At 32.9% G+C, this 19,513-nt stretch overlaps 1 protein-coding gene across 2 annotated transcripts in view; it reads right to left on the bottom strand.

Annotated features, from left to right (window-relative positions):
* The window catches only part of GPM6A (glycoprotein M6A), a 239,976-nt gene that overhangs the window by 68,158 nt on the left and 152,305 nt on the right, over window positions 1–19,513 (bottom strand). The gene's annotated exons all lie outside the window — the stretch shown is intronic.

Here is a 19,513-nt window from a genome sequence, read left to right as displayed (position 1 = left end):
TCGCACTGCGTAACTTCAATTTATACTACAAAGTGACAATAATCAAAACAGCATGGTGTTGATAGAAAATCAGATACATAGATCAATGGAACAGAATTGAGAGCCCAGATATAAACCTATGCATGGGCAAATCATTTTTGACAAAGTAGCAAAAACCATACAATGGAAAGAAAAAAAGTCTCTTCAAAAAATGGTGCCAGGAAAATTGGAAAGCCAAAGCAAAAGAATGAAATTAGACTGCTATCTATCACCATACACCAAAATTAGCTCAAAATGGATCAAACACTTAAATTCAAGACCTGAAACAATAAATTTCATAGATGATAACATAGATACTAAACTCACGGACCTCGGGTTTAGAGAAAATTTTATGAATTCGACCACAAAGGCAAGGGAAGTAAAAGCAAAAATAAGTGAATAGGGCTGTATCAAATTAAAAACTTTAGCACAGTAAAAACAAACAAACAAACAGACAAATGGAAAAAAGAAGTAAGCAACCAAATGGGAGAAGATATTTGCAAACAACACCTCTTATCTCTGATAAGGGGCTGATATCCAAAATATATAGAGAACTCGTACAACTCAACGACAAAAGTCCAATCCAATTAAAAAATAGGCTAAGGACCCGAACAGACACTTCTTCTAAGAAGACATGTAAATAGCCAATAGACATATGAAAAGAAGCTCAACTTCACTAGCTATGAGGGAAATACAAATCAAAACCACGAGGTACCACCTCACACCTATTAGAATGGCTGTCATCAACAGGATGAGTAGCAACAAGTGCTGGAGAGGTTGTAGGGGAAAAGATCCCTCAAACACTGCTGGTAGATTGTGAATGTAAATTAAGTATAGTCACTATGGAAAACAGTATAAAGTTTCCTAAAAAAAATCGCGAATACAATTACCATATGACCTAGCAATTTCTCTTCTGGGTATGTACCTCTAAAATTTGAAAATGTTTATCCATAAACCCATATGCACCACAATGTTCATTGCAGCATTATTCACTGTGGCCAAAACATGGAAACAACTAAAGTGTTGGAAACAATTGATAGATAATTGAATATGGAATATTACTCAGTCTTAAGAAAAGATGAAATACTGCCATTTACAACAACATGGATAGATCTTGAGATTATCATGCTAAATGAAAAAAGCCAGACAGAAAAAGCTGAGAACCATATGTTTTAACTCATATGTGGATATAAAACTGAAAGCAATAAATAAACAAGACCAACAAACAGAGACTCATGGACATGAACAGCAAATTACTGGTTACCAGAGGGAAACTGGAGAGGGGAAAGGTAGACAAGAGAAAAGGGGGTCAAATATATGGTAATGGAAGGAGATTTGACGTTGGGTGGCGAACATACATGCAATATATAGACAATGTATTACCGAATTGTACACTTGAAACCTATGTAATTTTATTAACCAATGTTGCCCTGATAAATTTAACTTAAAAACAGACAAACAAACAAACAAACAAACAAAAACCTCATGGCTCACTTTTGAAGCCTAGTAGCCTTTGCTTTCATGAAAAAAAAAAAGTTTAAATACAAAAATGGACATAATTTGTGGAGGTGGTCATGTCTTGTTCTAAGAAACTGAAGAGCATTTGGTGTAGGTCTAAAGCAGGCATTGCAGAAAACTGCAGCTGTGGCTGATGAGGTGCTGAATAGAAGCTGTTTTATTTTAGTTTTCATTTGACAGTGTAAGTTCCTAATTATTCTAAGTTCTTTGCCTGAATTTAAAAATTGATATATCTGTTTTTCTGTTTACCTTCTTCTCCCAAAATTTCATGCCATGTCATTTTGTCATATGCACATTTAGGCAATACATATTCAGTTATAAATAATAGCAAATTAGATGGATATGTCAAATATCTATGGGCAGAGATTTCCTTCAATACATCTGAGGCACAAAAATAGACTATATTTTCTACACACACACACACACACACACACACACACACACACACACACACACACACACATGGCCCATTCCCAGAAACAAAAGTTCTCTCTAAGCTTCCATGTCACCAATGTCTGTGGTTTAATTCTGGCAATTTCCAATTGAAAACTAATAATGATCAAGAATTGAGAGTTATTGAAGGTACTAACTACGTGTATTAGAGAAATTTATTGTATACGAAATGCAAAAATTGGTAGAATATCTAAACTGTTTTGAAAACATAAGGAAATCTCTGTCTTAATGTCATCCATGAGCCACATTTTTTATAAGTAAATAACTATATAATAGTAAACATCTAATTCTTTAGTAAAAAAGTACATTTTAAAAATTCTTAGATGAAACATTAGAAAGCTGAGTCATTTTGGCTTCTTCCAGTGTGTTAAGCTACCATGATATCCTAAGACTTTCCTTTTAATGTGTTAACACAGATCTATACATGAAGAAGTGAACTTTTAGAAATTATCAAATTATTCCTATTTTCCTTTCAGAAACATATGGCTCTGTTACTGATCATTTTATCCCTCAAACAAATCTGAGAATCATCTAAAAATATGCCAGAAAATTCAAAATATAAAGTAAAAAACTTCAAAAACAGCTTAAAAATAGTAAATGGTATTCAATCAATAGCTTGCTAAGATAAATATATAAAAAATATTGTCTCTAAAACAGTTTTCTTTGGTTGGGTTAAATTTTAGAGAGCTAGGAAGAAATCGGCTACTAAATATGGGTTACCATACTGAACATATTTTGATGCCTTGATCTAATCAAATACTCAAAAATTATAAAATGGCTACTAAAACCACATTCTGTTGGGTAATATATTTAATTTAAGGCAGAAATCCTACTAAAATCACTAATTGTATAATAAAATTAATATATATGAGGAGATGAGTTTTAAGGCACTCTGCCCTACATATTTTTGGATACCTTACATCTATTTAAATTTGTGAAGAACCAGCATAACATGCAAATTATGGATAGAATTTAAATTACTTAACATAGTTAGTTATAAATATTAAAAGGAATTCCTTTGTAGAAAATTATGTTACAAACTGAAAAGTGTCATCGTGAATCTCTTTGGCAGAAAAAAAATTTTCATTTTCTGTTTTCATACATTCTTTCTCATCGATCCTTCAAAATGGGAAAAAAAATATAATACCTCAGTCATATATCTCAATAATATTAATATTTTGAATCCTGGAAACATTTTGGAGGTGGATGAATTTTGCTCCATGTATATATTTATATGGAGAGATACACAGCTATTAGATTAGAAAGACTTTTCTTTGTTTCATTTTCATTTTGCTATAATTGATTTTACTGTGTTAGTTTTTAGAAGAGTTTATTTCATGTTCACGTTTCTTTCGAAAATTGTCAAATGTAAAGAGCTTCCAAAATGTGCTGAAAGGGTAGCATTTTAAGTAGCATTAAAGAAATGATGAAAGGCATTTTAGAAGCAGGCCTCTAAATGTCACTAGCGAACATGAAAGTATGAAAAATATGAAAATATGAGTAGAAAAATGCATAAAGACCCTGATTGTAAGTTTACCCTAGTTCTAGTGTTCAGGAGACAAAGTTGTTTAATAAATATTATTGAAATATTATTCATTGTTTCTAATACCTTACTTCTCCCAATCCTTAAATTTGACTCTACAATTTGAGATCACCTGATCATTCTATCAAAATGACTCTCATGAGGTCACTTACATTCTAATAGTCACTTATATTCCAGCTCTAAATAAAGCTTTTCTGTTCTCTTATTTCATTTTTTCCACAGCATCACGTGGCATCACAAACTTTGCTTTCTTGAAAATCTCTCTTTATCTTTTTCATTAACACCATTCCTTTCCAGTTTTCCTCCATTCTTTCGAATTTCTTTATCTCCCTCTCCCAGCTTTCCTTCCTTGTCCCATATTAAAATGTTGCTGGTTTTGTTACCTTCTCCTGTTTCTCCTTTTCCTACATGTTGTCATCTGTTATCACAATCTTGTAAATTATTTGCTTATACCTCTCAAATTACTCTCTGTAGTGTAAGTTGTCTCCTAAGAATCAGAACTAATTGCTTCTCCAATATATCCACAAACACATTAAAATCAACATAATCAAAAATAATTATTTTTGCATTATCCCATAAAAGCTGACAGGGCTCAAAACTACTTAATTTAGAAACAGAAAACCACAAGTTTGGAACATGGTCTGTTTCTTTTTTGTCCCTTTTTGTTCCCTATCCCTACAGTCAACAGGCTCTATTTGAATTTCCTAAACTGTTTTTAAAACCATGGCTTTTATTTTACTTCATTATTACAATCATAGCTGAGACTATTAAGAATCTTAACCCCTACAAAAACTTCTGAGGAAAGTGTTACTGTTATCCTGAATTTACTAATACAGAATCTTATGTGGATAAGTAAAGACATATTCTCAAGGTCAATAATTAAGTTCTACACTGAACTAGAAACTCACATAGCCTTACTCTAGAGCCCATGATTTAAACTACTATGCTGCTACACAACCTCAATAAATATGTGTTGAAAGAATAAAACGATGGTTAATGTTACTATAACTGAACACTGCATTTCAATTGAAATAGGACAAGATCCTTCCACCAATATTTCAGGTAGACATTGATCCACAAAAGCTACATCCTTCTATTCACTTTTTATATTTAGTTTGCTATAATTAAGTAGTAGGTGACAGATTTTAAATTTTGGAATAAATATCTTGGGAATTTATAATTTAACCATTAATAACATAGTGACGATTTTTAAAGAAAGGAACACAACTCATCTGAATCACACGTCTTTCCTTACATGCAAAAAATTAGAGACAAAATTTATGAGATCTAAGTTAACATTCATAGTCTAAAATCAATTTATTTCCTGTTCAATAATAGGCTTTTAAATTCTTACAGGGATCACAGGTTCCTCGAGTATAAGTGTGTTCTCAATGTGCTTCAAATTTCCTCATGTACCCTATGTTCCCCTCATACTAGGGATGCATTTTATTATTACAGTTTGCTGAGTTCTTAAATGGGTAAGAAGATGCCGCTTAATATTATTAACAACTACAAGAAAAAATGACTACCTATAGTTGATATAAATAATGTTATATTGTCTGCATACCATCAGTCTGCCATAATTTTACTTATTCATTTATCTTTCATTCACTTGCTTAAAAATATTTACTATATGTCAAGTATTGAAGCCATGGGAATATATTCACTATTTAGTGCTAATTTGTTACTCTTTTATTGATTATTGCTATATTTATCATGGAATATACTTAAACTCTGATTGAAACCAATACAGGACATTAGTCAGACTACAATGTAATAAAGGATTTAAATGTCCAAACCTAAGTATACCTTTCTGGGTAGATAAAATGTTATTTACGCATATGATAAAAAATTGTTAGATTAAAAAACAAAGGCTTTCAGGGAAGGAATTCAGCCAGAAAAACAAGAAGAAAACATATAAACATCTCTGAAATTGGCCAGAAATAAACATGATTCTTTTTTGTTGCCCCACAATCTCTAGGATGAGACCTTAATTCCAAAATCAAGAACACCAGAAATAAAAAACCAAAATAAACTACTATTTTAAAATAAGGGTGCCATCTAAATACACAAATAACTCATGCAAGTCAATAACAACAAAAAAACAAATGACCCAAACAAAAAATGGGCAGAGGACCTGAACAGACACTTCTCCCTAGAGGACATACAAATGGCCAAGAAATATTTGAAAAGATGCTCAACGTTGCTAGTTATTAGAGAAATGGAAATCAAAACCACAATGAGATACTGCCTCACACTTGTTAGAATAGTGCTTATCAACAGGGCAAGTAATAACGAATGTTGGAGAGCATGTGGAGAAAAAGGAACCCTCATACACTGTTGGAGGGACTGCAAATTGGTACAGCCACTATAGAAAATAGTATGGAGTTTCCTCAAAAAACTACGAATTGATCTACCATATGATCCAGCAATCCTACTACTTGGTATTTACCCCAAAGACATGAAAACCCACATCCGAAAAAAAAATTTGCACACCAATGTTCATAGCAGCATTATTCATAGTGGCCAGGACATGGAAACAACCAAAGTGTCCTACAATAGATGATTGGCTAAAAAACACTTATATGTGAGATATAAACCTAAAAGTAACAAATGAACAGAGCAAACAAACAGAGAATCGTGGACATGGACTATAGACTATTGGTTACCGGAGGGTAGGGAGTCAGGGAAAAGGGGAGGTAGACATGGAAAAGGGGGTCAAATACGTGGTGACAGAAAAAAATCTCTATGGGAGGTGAACACATAGTGTGTGTGTGTGTGTGTGTGTGTGTATTATGTATGTATATACATGCCTTACTGTTAAAGTGTACAGCTGAAACTTAATGAATTTCGTTAACCAATGTCACCATAAAAAATAAATTAATTAATAAAATAAAATAAAATAGAATAAAATAAAATAAGGGTGTAATCTACAGAGACAGAAAATAGATTGATTGGTGATCACACAGGACTGGGAGAGTGGAAGGGGCCATAGGTAGCGACTGCTAATGGTAGGATCTTTCTTTCTGGGGTAATAAAAACATTCCAAAATTACTGTGGTGATGGTTTCAAAACTCTGCATATATATATACTAAAAACCATTAAACTGTAAACCTTAAGTAGGTGAATGTTATGATATGTTGATTATATCTCAATAAATCTATTAACAAAAGATACTGCCAGAAATTTTTCATAATCCACTGCCATTCAATACATTTTGCAATATTATTGAAATTTATGTCAGAGCTGTCTCTACTTTCAAAAACGTATTTTTTAAAAGTCATCTTTCCCTCTGGATGATCAACTGACTAATATGACATCAGTTTCTTCCTGTGATTGCCACCGAGTATCTTTTAAAGATATGCTATTTTTAATAATTATATTATTTTAACTAATATTACTAAAATTTTGAGGTTTAAATAAAGCATGACTTAATGGCCAATGAATATTAATTTCACTTCTCATTTAATGATGTATCAAATTCTTAACATTTGCAATGCGGCCTCATTAAGTGTAGTTTTTCTAGGGAATAAAAGGCAGTGATGTAGAATAACCTTAGACTAATTATAAACTCAACAGGGTGAAACAGAGCATTTTACATATCTCAGTGATATCCTTTAAGCAATAATGTTGATTTCTTATGGAAATAGATATTCTATTATCAAAAAAAGGGCAGATTTTTAAAAAACAATCAGTCTTTTATATATTAAAATAATATAAATTCTTTGAATTTGTTTTTCTTCTCCAATAGGTTTTAAATTTTAAAAATCCTAAGCTACTGTTGATTGTAATGGAATATAATCAATATCCTTGTGAAGTTCTGCAGTTAGTGAGATCAGGCTTATTCTCCAACAAATACTTTCCACGTAGCCTTGTGGAACATGATTTGGGAAATGCTGTTTTAGTCAATAAATATTTTATTTAATCTCTTTCTTACTGTGGTAAAATACATAAATATGCGATCACTATTTTAAATATTTTAAAGTACACAATCTATGTATTTAGTACATTCACAAGGCTGTGCCATCGTCACTACCTAATTCCAGGACATTCTCGTCACACCTAAAGGAAACTGTGTGGACCTATCAAGTAGTCACTCCCTCTCCCCCTCTCCCAGCACCTACCAATACTCATCTGCTTTCTGTCTCTGTGAATTTGCCAATTCTGGATATTGAGTATAAATAGAATATATATGTCCTTTTGTGTTTGGCTTTTTTCACTTAGCATAATTTTTTCAAGATTCATCCATGATGTAGCATGTGTTAGTACTTTCTTTATATGGCTGTATATTATTTCACTGTAAAGATATACCACATTTTGTTTGTGCATTCATGAATTTATCCACCTTTTGGGTATTATTTTGTCGGTTCATTTTGCTTGCTATTATAGAAAATACAGTTACTGTATGCTATGTTTCTTTTTCAAATACAAATTAAGAAAACAAGAATATTTGGAGAAAATTTTTTTTCTCTCTAGACACAAAGGATTTTTCTTCCCATTAAAGATGCCATACTTCATATACCATAGATAAAATGCATGCCTTACATGAAGCACGAAACTCACTGAATTTCAAGGATATAATCAAATATCAGGATTGACAGCCAAGAATCTACTTGATATAATAAGTAGGATACCTTGCATAGATCTCAAACTTAATATGTCTGAATTATTTATCTTCATCTCCTTATAAAATTTTTAGCCTTCTCCATTTCTATAATATGGAATCTCCATTCATCTAGTGACTCATCCCCAAAGGCTGGCAGGCATTATTAGCACATTCTTCTTTCTCATTACCAATGTAAATTCCACCTTCAAAACACCTTTTTCTGGACTGTTCCCCTTTGTCTTGACCACCTCAAATTTATTCTCCACCAAAAACATTGAAGAAACTCTCTTAAGAATTTAAATAATGTTACACCCTTGCCTTACACTCTTTGGAGGCTTTTTGTTACCCCTAAAATAAAACCCCAATATTCAACGCAACCAATCTGTCTCTGTTACCTGGGCTCTGATTTGTTCCACAGATTCATCGGATGACACTCTCATCCTTCCTTTATTTCCCCATCAGCACTGGCTTTTGTCAGCATCCTCCCTGCACCACACTGTTCTAGAACATTCCCCAATTGTGTTTTAGTTTCTCCACTGTCACCTAATAACTCTTAACTCTTTACATCTCTACAGCTATGTCATGTTCTCCAAACCACATTCTAACTCTCCCAGTCAAAATTAAAATGTACAATGCTCTTCCTTTGAAATGAACTTAATTTTTTCCTTAACATTTAATGTATTTTATTATTATATACTTATTTGACTGTTCGTATAATCTTCCATTCCCATAGTGGACTGTAAGCTCACTGGGGCATTTTATTACTAAGAAGAAAATATCCCTCTTTTAAGTAAAATAATCATGTATCACATGAGTATATATTATTCTTTGGTCCCTAAAATCATTTATTTAATTAAAATGCTTCAAAAATGTTAGGAGTTGGGGATAATGTTTTCATTAACTTGATTTTACTGCTTGAATTTTATAAAAGAAAATAAAAGGTATACTAAGGTAATGGACTCTGAAAAGCAACAAGCCAGAGTTTGTTAGAAAAATAGTGTTCTGTAAAATAAGCCTCTATCTGGGGAAAATAATAGGAAAGAATGTCAGATTACATGAATGTCAACTTACATGGGTGATAGCAATTAAAAACAATTTCAATTTATACTAACCGATTGAGTTTTGGTCACTAGCTCCTTTTTGTTTTTTTCTTTTTATCCATTCATTTGTACTTAATTGTCTTTAATATGCCGATTTATGTTAAATAGATTTAAACGCATCTAATTTACCTAGCATCTATGCAGTTCAAAACACACAATCATGTCTCCCAATGGTATGTAAGCATGCCAGTGTGTCTACTCAGAGTTTACCTCTGGGTTTGCCCCTAAAATCATACAAAACCTTTTTCAGCAGTTAATGAAGCAACCTCGTTGGCTTTCCATCATTCTCTTTCAGGGCACGAAGCAAATATGCTGTAGGTGGTAAAGGTTGCTCTTCTCTCTTTCTTCTTATAATAAATGAGTTTAACACAGTTTCTTGAAATAAATTCTATCAGAACTGTTTAAATATGCATCAGGCACACTGGTTCTCCTGAAGACACATACCATTCTTTTAAAAGTTAGAGAATTCACAGAAAAGATCAAGAGCTACAGATGGAACAGCTTTCAAACGCCAAGATTCAAAATCTGCCCCCTTTTTGGCAGAACAGAGCTACATATGTTGCAGTGAGGTGATGCTTCTGTGGGGGACAGGAAGATGACTTCTCTATACATGAAAACTGCTTGTAACCTGGCCAAAGAAAATGTGTTCGCACTATGTACAGTAAACCTCTACCAAATCCAAAAACCCTGACTTGGCTGCTTCACCATTAAAACGTCAAAAGATCTTTTACAAAAGCACTGTATACAAACTAGAAAACAATCATACTGTAGAAAATATATTTTCTCAGAAGAAATATTTTTCCTATTTTATTGTTTATAGATTTTTCATTAAATCAACTATATTTTTATTGAGCCTCATCAAATGAAGTATGTGGCTATAGTAATAGCTTCAGCCACTGAACCGTAATACATTTGAGGAGTCTCACAATTTTCTTTCTATTTTCTTCATTCATGGATGGCCAGAAAGTTTGGGTTTGCTGAAGTGTATTCATCAGACACGGGCCTGGCACTCATGAATTCAGAGTTGTAATACTGATATGGAGTAAATGGTTCACTCTAGAAATCAAAGGACTCTAGTAGGTTTCTACCACTGGGAAAAAATATAATCCTCATGAAAAAGATGTCTAAGGTGCCATATTTTATAGAAAAGCAGATTCAGGAGGATAGTACTTTTTTTTTTTTTTCAGGAATTTAAAGGTTAAAACATTTAGTTAATGGACAGTATATTTATATTAAACCCTATAACCAAGGTAAAACCACAACTAAATCAGAACTCCTATTAAAAACAATATGCTTCATACTTACTTATCTAGAAAGTAGAAGAATTTCTATTTTAATTATCATCTGATTTTGAATTACTTCTTAATTACAACATGATGGTGCTCAGTATGATAAGTATAATTCTAAGAAAAAGCTTTCACCTGATTAAGCTAAGAAGCGTTAATGCAATGCTCAAAAGTGGTTTAAAAAAAGACTTTTTAAAGATGGTGAGTGTTGTAGAAAAAAGTAAAAAAGCATTCTAGAAAGGAACTATCATATCAGTTTTGTGTCACTGATTAGACAGATTATACCTTCTAGGTTTCTTCCAGTGAAAGAATATATAAACATTGTAAAAGATGTCTTAGATGCTATATATTTCAAATAAAGGGAAAAAAAGTAGCCTGTTGAAGAGATGCAAGTGGCTATTATACTTCTTGGGGGCTTAGGAGTTGCCAGAACAAATAGGAAACAAAAAAGAAACTAAAAAATGTAGTTCTATACAGTGACTAAACTCAAAGATGAAAGAGATATAGTGAGGGTAAAAAAAAATATATATATATATATATTCATTGCAGACAAACTTAATTTGTGACCCAATAAAAGTAGTTCGTGAATTGTATAATTTTTTTATTCCTCAATATATTATACATTCATTACAAAAGTTAAATCTAAATGTCTGGGCACCATTTATCATTCTGAACAGAAATATCAGAGTTAAATATAGACATTTTTGTGTAATGTAAAGAAGAACCTAAGGTATTGTATGAAAGCTGGTTTTTCAAAATATCCATTATATTCTTTAACAATAGCATGCTAATTGGAAGGTAGTTTACTAACTGGGAGTGTGTAGTATCTTATTTTAAACAATCTTGACTTCCCAATGAAAGTGTTCAGATGAGCGGTGAGGTGAATTTGGATAAACCACACAATCTTTCTAAAGCTCAACTAGAAAATAGTGATAATTTTCCTTACCTTGTAGGGTCAAATGAGATAAGACACAAAAAACCTTTCTTGGAGTGTTTGACTGAATTAAACATAAAGGCCGGCCTGGGTTCGAAGTTTGGAGAGAATGATCAAACAGACTAGCAACTAAGTTCTGAAAGAGGTAAAAATGAGTTCATGGTTGAAAGTGAATGAAAACTTATCCCTATTTCCTTTCTGTACTTTCTTGGTTCATCCATGGTCAGTGACCCAAACAATGCAGAGTGAGGTCTTAGCTAGGTATGGGGAGCCCATGGCTGCATGTTCGGCAACTTTTAGACCATTAAATTGTAATAGGGGCTGAGACTTAAAGGTCCACCATTACCAAATAAATTATATATTCCCGCATCCTATTTCTTAATTTGTCATTAGACATAAAGAAAGTTTGGTCATGGACCACCACACTTACAGTTAATGCTAAAACCTACCTGCTAACTGTTTTCATTCTGTTGTATTTCATACTTTTAGTGTTTCTTCCAGTGTAAAATTTAATGTCCAGAGAATACTAAACTTATATTTTAAAAGTTAAGGAAAATCATATAGTCTCATTAGATTGCAGTCTCATCAAATGGCTGAATTTTATTTCTGACATTCTGCTGGAAAATTCAAGAAGAATGGCATGGTAAATGTTATAATTATTTTAGCACCTTTAGCCTATTACCTTGACTTTTCGGTATTGTGGAAGAGATACCCAGATTATCTCGACAGCCCCATTGCCTCAAGTCTTGCCTACCTTTAATTTCATGGCTCTGAATCTTATCTCTCTGCAGCCAAAGTGACATTTTCAAAATGCCAACTTTAACAGATCACTTATGCTATTAAAACATTTTCTAACAGGTTTTCCATGCCTCAAAAAGAATTTCAAGCTTCTTAGAATGGCTTATAAAGTCCAGTCCAATTGGTACTTCCTTAGCTCTGCAATCTTGTCACTCAGACTTCCTTCTTTGTACTCTGTGCTCTTGTAATATTGAACTACTTTAAGTTTCCTTTTTTCAGGATTTTACATGTACTGTATTTGTGCTAAGAAAACCTTCCCCTACAGAGTTTTCCTATGTGGGTCCTGTCTCTGAAGACTGAGCTTTGGCATCTCCGCCAAGCCCTAATCCTTCTCACCTCATTTGTGACCTCACTCCACATTTCTACCCTGCTGCACTTTTATTACCTCTCTTTCTACTAGTTCCTTAAGCCATAATAGCCATACATGCTGAGAGATTACCTATTGAGATTGTTTTTAATCTCTACATATAGCTTTTCTAAAAGTTACCATCCATAATAACCTGATTTGTCCATTATGACTTCATCTATGGAATGATGGATGTCCCTTATTCGCCAGTACCAAGAACTGCTTCTTGTACCTTCTGAAGAGTGAAATGGTTGGCAAGGAAAGTCAAAAAGATGTAAAAATGTTTCCTAAAAATATTGAAATTTTTATCTAGATATATTATCTAGAAGTTAGCTCTCCCAAATACAAGGAAAAAGATATCTTTCTCATGAAAGTTTTCCACACACTTTCTTGGGTCTATACAAAGAACCCTTCATATGGGGCCAGCATGTATGTCAATGGCAACTTATTACCAGTTACTTCAAGTAGGACACTGCTTTTGTACTTATCCACAGTAAATGCCAGTTTTTAATTGGGAAGAGAGGAAGGAATGCTGAGGAAAAGCCAGTTTGAAAGAGGCTTTGGTTGGAAGAGAAGCATCAGGAAAGGCTAACAGCCTGAAAAGCAATATGAGAAAATAATGTCTTGTGCTTACAATAGCATATCAGTGGCAAAGAGTCCTGTCGTAGTCTATTTCACCAGTGTTTCACCCAGAAATGTCACAAGTAGATTGCAGAGCAACAAACTTGACTCTGTCCCGATTCGAATCATCCTGTTTAGACTGGCTAGCCTGCCTTCCTGTCATTGTGCTGAGTTTTGAGACTCAGGCCCCCCTAACTGACTTCTATCCACTTCCTGTGGGGGAAAGAGGAAAAAGAAAAATCAAAGTAAGATAAAAGGAAGAGAAATCACGCAGAACAAACTCTTGTCTCACTTCTTTCATTCTCTTGGGTTTAGCATCTATTTTCTTTTATTTATTACAGTCATCTGTAGATTTCTACACTAATCTTTCTACTTACTTGTTAGATACTGAAAAAGAAGGAAAGAGAGATAAAGAGAAAGAGATGTTCATCACATAAGAGAAAACATAAGTATCTAGTATTTAGAAATCACATGGAAGCAGGTAAAGTTCAAATATAAAGTAATATGCTTACACATGGAGGTATCTTGAATTTCCCTGAACTCCTTTGGTCAATAATTTATCCTAGGTCTTGGCTTGGGAACTGGAATAAATAAACATACTAAAATCCCTTTATGATTATTTAATTAACCAATACCCTTACATTTGTATATCTTCATTCGAAAAGTCATCGTCCAATGACCTTTTGCTGGAGATTACATATATCCTTTGAACATTCTCTATCAGCTCACATAACCAAAGTTTTATGAGCTGTCTTGCATATTGAAAAACAGTTGAATTGGTTTTCAGGAGATCAATTTTCTATACTCAAGGCTTATTTAACCACTACCATCGTTACACCATGTCAAAAAATAATATCAGCATATGCCTTTCAAATTCAGTAGAAGAAATCTTTCTCATATATTCCTTAAACAGAACAAATTCCTTGCACTGAAACTATTATCAGACTCAAAATACTGCATCTTTACTGTAAATACCAAAAACAGGAGAGCCTGTTCAGCATAGACTGGTTGCAAATTAAAAAAGAAACAAAATCTCAATATTCAAATGTAAAAAAATGTTCTTATCTAATGTAAAAATGAATATCTCTCAAAGTAAATACTGACTTTGTATTTATCAAATTATCTTTTAAAATAATAGTAAAACTAATATTAAATCATATTAATTTGATACAAAATGCCCTATACATACTATGGCACCTATGAGAAAAATTAATGACATTGTATTTTGGATTCCTTAGAGAATAACTGAAACCACAAATATATGTTAATGAATTGAAGAGGAAAAGAAACTCTGATTGGTTATCACTGTGCATTGTTGGACTAAACCTCTATACCTCAAAGTCCTGCAGTTTCCATAGTAACACAGCAATAGCTAGTGTTCAAACAACAGTCATCTGCAGACAAAGGCCTGCCTGAGCTTTCATTTCAGTCCATCAAAATCAAACAAAGCCTTTATCTTTAAAAATAGAAAAGAAAATATTCAATATACTAAATGTTAAAAGCAAAATGATATACAATTTCATAAAAATATTTAAAAATAAATCCTTCAACATGAGTCCGTTGGAATGGAGCAAGTAAAATGTCCTTAATAATTTCTTTAATCCACATATCAAAGTAATGAAACCCTCTATCAAGTTTGTTGCTCGATATAGTTTGAATTTTATCAGAAAATTTGAAAATTCCAGTTGTCTAATGTCTAAAAATGACAATTAAGTTTTGTAGACCAGAGTTCTATTAGTTTAGATACCTGCTTAGTGAAAGTATGATCCCATTAATGTACATGAAGTCAATGGGGAGTAAATTTGCATTTGAGTTTACCTTTTGTTTCTTCTACTGTACCAAAAGGCCCTAAAAGGTCCACAATTAATCAGTTGGCTAATAACACAGTATCTGATATAACTCGCTCTAGTAATTATTTTAAAGTATTAACAAGCTTATTCATTTTTTTATGTAAAATCTAAATGCTTCAAATAGTATGTCATTAGACTCCCCTACCTACTCACTCTAAAATACTAAAAACTGAGTATTTAAAATATGTGTTCACAAAATAGGGACATCGGCATAGTCAAAAAAATAAATAAAGCCAATTAATTAACTAAAAAAAACTTTTGATATATTATATTGGCATGCAATGCAACAATCATGAGTCCCAAAGAGCAACTGAAAACAATTAGGCACTAAACTTTTTAGATAAAACTATTTAAGTCATAAGTTAATTTCACAGATATTTTATACAATCAAGAATATCATAAATAAGAATAAGATCCTTGTAACAACTGAATAGAGCAAAAAATACTTGTCGATATCAACATCGAATCATTAAAATACAATCGGTCTGTAAAAAAAAATCGTGATTGTGATAAAGGGTATTTTTAAGAAGAAAAGACTGACGAATCACTAGAAAAAGATATATAAAAAAGTTATTTTCTATTTCTATTTCTGTTTCTATTTCTGAATTTATAAACAGATAATATATGAAACATACATTCTCCAAATAATAGGTTAAACTTTGTTTATTTATTCGTTTGTTTTAAAAACTCCACAAAATAGTTTGTTTTTTCAGTTAATTGAAGGATCCCAATATTGTGACCAAATTACATTTCAGCATGGATAGAAAATAAACCCAGGATATAAAGTGAGCAGATTTATGCAGTGCTAACATTTTTATTGTCTGTCTTGTACGTGAGGGTGTAAAATTCAAGAAGGCTGAGGAGGCTCACACCCACATCCTTTTTAATGTTTAGCTGCAACCTTTGGAAGTATTTATAGTTGGTATAGAACTCTGCAAAGCCATATAAAAGTGGTAACGCCAAAACATCTGCAGTCAAGAGAAATATCTCTATGCCAAACAATATTAACTTCAAAAAGTTTTAAAAAGTTGAGGCATCTCGACACAATCATGTATAAAACACACATCTGGAGGGGGGGGACCCCAGATATTTTGTAGCCACTGAAGGATACAAATGGGAAATTACAAAGTCTTTTCTCTGTTTTTAAGATTTCTACTTAAAAATCAATATAAAACAACAAACACTTCTATAATGCTGTTTCTCCAAAGTCATGCCCAAAAAAGGGAAAGAAAGTGAGGACTCTCGTGTCCAGCATATATTTTCAGGATTTTACTAAAATGTTTAGAAAAGTCCATTAACCCCAATGTTGTTTCAGCTTGCTAGTAATTTTTAATTTTTTCCTACCCATTACCAAATATTTTGCATTTCAAAATAAGTGGAAAATATTCGAAACTGCATAGGAAAAAAATGAGTTTCCTTCCCAAATACTTTGTTTTTATAGTCTTTTAAAGGACATATAAGGGACTGTCTAGGGAGTTTCTAAACAATTAAAAGAGAAAAATCAGGAAATTTTCTGATGATATAGAAAGTATACAAATTATTATAAAGCAAGTCATATGTAAAATACACACCAAAACATAATCTATTCTCTTCAGAAAAATCAATTAAAAGTTTAGAAAAAGAAAGCCACTTTTTTTTTTACTACTTCGGATCAACATGTTGTGAAAAAGTAAGTTATAAATCAGCCACCAGGATGAAAGTATAAAAAGAGAAGTTATATATTTTTTATTCTGTATAGACTGACATTAGACCAATGCACTAAGAGAAAAGCTTGAGAAAAAAGTAAAAATTTCAAGACACTAATCAATTGACACTAAGTTCAAGAAAATCTTAAGATTATAAAAATGCAAGGACACAATATACCGGACATCTCTATGACTTTGTGAGAGAGTTACCATAAAAAATTGCAAGAAGTAAAAACAAGAGTTTTTTTTACAGGGAAAATAAATGATATAACACTGATGAGAAAAGGCTTTTTCAAAAAGAGATCTACAGCAAGAACCTTAATAAAACTTTCTTAGATAAAATTTTCAATTCAATATTATACTAAGCATTATGCTAAGTGTCTATTTTAAAAGTATCCTATTTTGAACTGACTTACCCCCTGTGTTAAGTCAATTTATATGTAAATTCTACAGAGAATTAGGTTAATGTGCCTTTTTCATGTAACTGACAGTAAGAGCAAATGCATCTTGCCTCTTGGCTTCCGAACAAAGACCTAGCCAACCTTGATGTGAGGAAGGCAATCTGGAAGAAGTAAGAGAAACTCAGACTCTGAAAGAGCAAACTGTGCTGATTCATGATGTCAAAACTTGATCTGCTGCCAAAAAAGTCAGGTGTGTAAGGGAACTCTGAGCATCTTTTAACTTATTCGGTCTCTAATATATTCAAACATAGATCTTGGAAGCACAACAGGGTTTGCAACAACTAAGAAGCTGCCCTGGGAAATCAATTTATGAATAGTGGAAACAAGAATCCCCATAGAAATAATATTTAGTTTTATTGTTTATTTAATTTCCTAACAAAGTATTCTTTTCCTCATTGAAAGTAACCCTTCAGTTTCACATTTTCATATTATGTATCCATCTCTCAATCTTATTTTTAAAACCTCAAGTATATTTTAATATATACAAAGGAATAAGTACTTAATGTAAGTGGAGGTCCTGGGAACGAGATAAAATAAGAGTATATATATTGAAATGATGAATCCGGTAGTGATAAAAGTCTGCAAACCACATGTTTCCAAGGCCTCTTCATTTAGCTCAAATTCTAACAGTAAGCTCCCTTTAAAAAAAATTCTAAAAATGAAGAAACAAAGGCTATATACATATTTTAATAACATTTATAAATTCCTAATTTAATTTTGAACTTTCTAAATAGTTATGGATGTGATACGGGACATCACTTGTAAAATTCTTAAATCTTTTAGCGGGAAATGATACGAGACATCTCTTGCAGAGTTCTTAACTTTTTTTTAGTAAACCTAGTTAAGTTTTATTCCCCCTTTTTGGGGGGAGGAAAAGGCCCTCTCCCCCAAATCCAGATAATGACCTTGAAACTGGTAACTCAGGTCCTCTGGCTTTTGATAAAAACCTTTGGACTATCATATGGGAATGACCCTAGGCCAGGCAGGGTCCTTAGAGTTTGAGAGGTGAGGGGACTTTAGGCCAAAGGTTTTTTTATCCCTTAAGATATATGTTAACCAAGCTTGTTTTCCTTTACTTGCTTAATAGGCATATCAATAATAGAAATTAACAGATATGTGATTTAAATAACAATTTTGTATCTTCTTTTCCTTGGATAGGGACTGAGGTGGCACTTCAGCAGGAAACCCAAGACCCCATCCTGACTGAAGCATGAAGGGAAAAGAGCTCCATGAAACCCCAATAAGCAGGGACTATGATTCTTCTCAGCAGGAAGCAGATACAGAAGAAGAGACCTCCTATCTCTCAACATTCATACTAATAATAAGGGGGTTCATGGCACTTAGAAAAGAGAGATAGGAAAGTCAGGGGGTTTTGGGTCTGCCTGCGAAGACACTGAGGTCATCCTATCCTAGAAGGGGTCTGCCCTAACCTGCCTACAATTAAGCAAGCCAGAAGGCATTTTGGGGCTTTAAAAGTAACTCATACCAAGAAACAAGTAGGCAGAAAATTGGGTACCAGTTTTAGCCAGTCACTCAAACAGGTGCAATGAAGATGCCAATGACCTTCAATTCATCTAAGCTTCAATATACCATCATTAGAATATGATGCATATTCCCAGAAGTTCATTCATATCATTATAACAGACTGAATTCTGGGAACGAACATGCGCAGAAAGCAAATGATGAATCACCAGAGTCCTGTCAATCTTAATTGTCAATCAAGGAAGCCCACTCCTCTAAGAAAAGTGACCACCCACAGCGAATAGGGATAAAAACCCCAAAGCCTTTGTCCTTTGTCACTGGGTCTTTGAAGCCAAGTTTCTTTTGCTCAGGCCTGCTTCCACATCTGGAAGTGTACTTTCCCTTCTAATAAAACTTTTCCTTTCTGCTGTATTTCCTTTCTGCTGTCTTGCTCAGTGCTTTGTTCGAGACATCAAGAGCATGGACAACGTGCTGGGAGAGGATCCCCTCTCTCGGTAACAGATGTATGGGTGGGGGAAGACAGTAGCAGGGAGAAGTAAATGCAAGATAGAGAGGCAAGCAGTTGTTACAAAAACAAAAAACAAAAAACAAAAAAACAGATTTTGTAGGTAAATAGGCTTGGGTTTGAATTCCAGTTCTGGCAATTATCAGCTTAATCTAGTAAGACAAGATTCAATAATTGACCAAATTATTAGCTAAAGATCATAAAGATCATAGGTTTTATTTGTTTTATTGTCTTTATAAATAATAGCACTCAGCCTTTTAGCGCCTTTGCAAGTGGGTTCAATATAACTTAATACTGAATATATAAT

This window comes from Rousettus aegyptiacus, unplaced genomic scaffold, assembly GCF_014176215.1.
Source record: "Rousettus aegyptiacus isolate mRouAeg1 unplaced genomic scaffold, mRouAeg1.p scaffold_m13_p_11, whole genome shotgun sequence".
NCBI classification, from domain to species: Eukaryota; Metazoa; Chordata; class Mammalia; order Chiroptera; family Pteropodidae; genus Rousettus; species Rousettus aegyptiacus.
The sequence above is the reverse complement of the archived record's forward strand: the minus strand, read 5'-3'. Positions and strand labels throughout refer to the sequence as shown.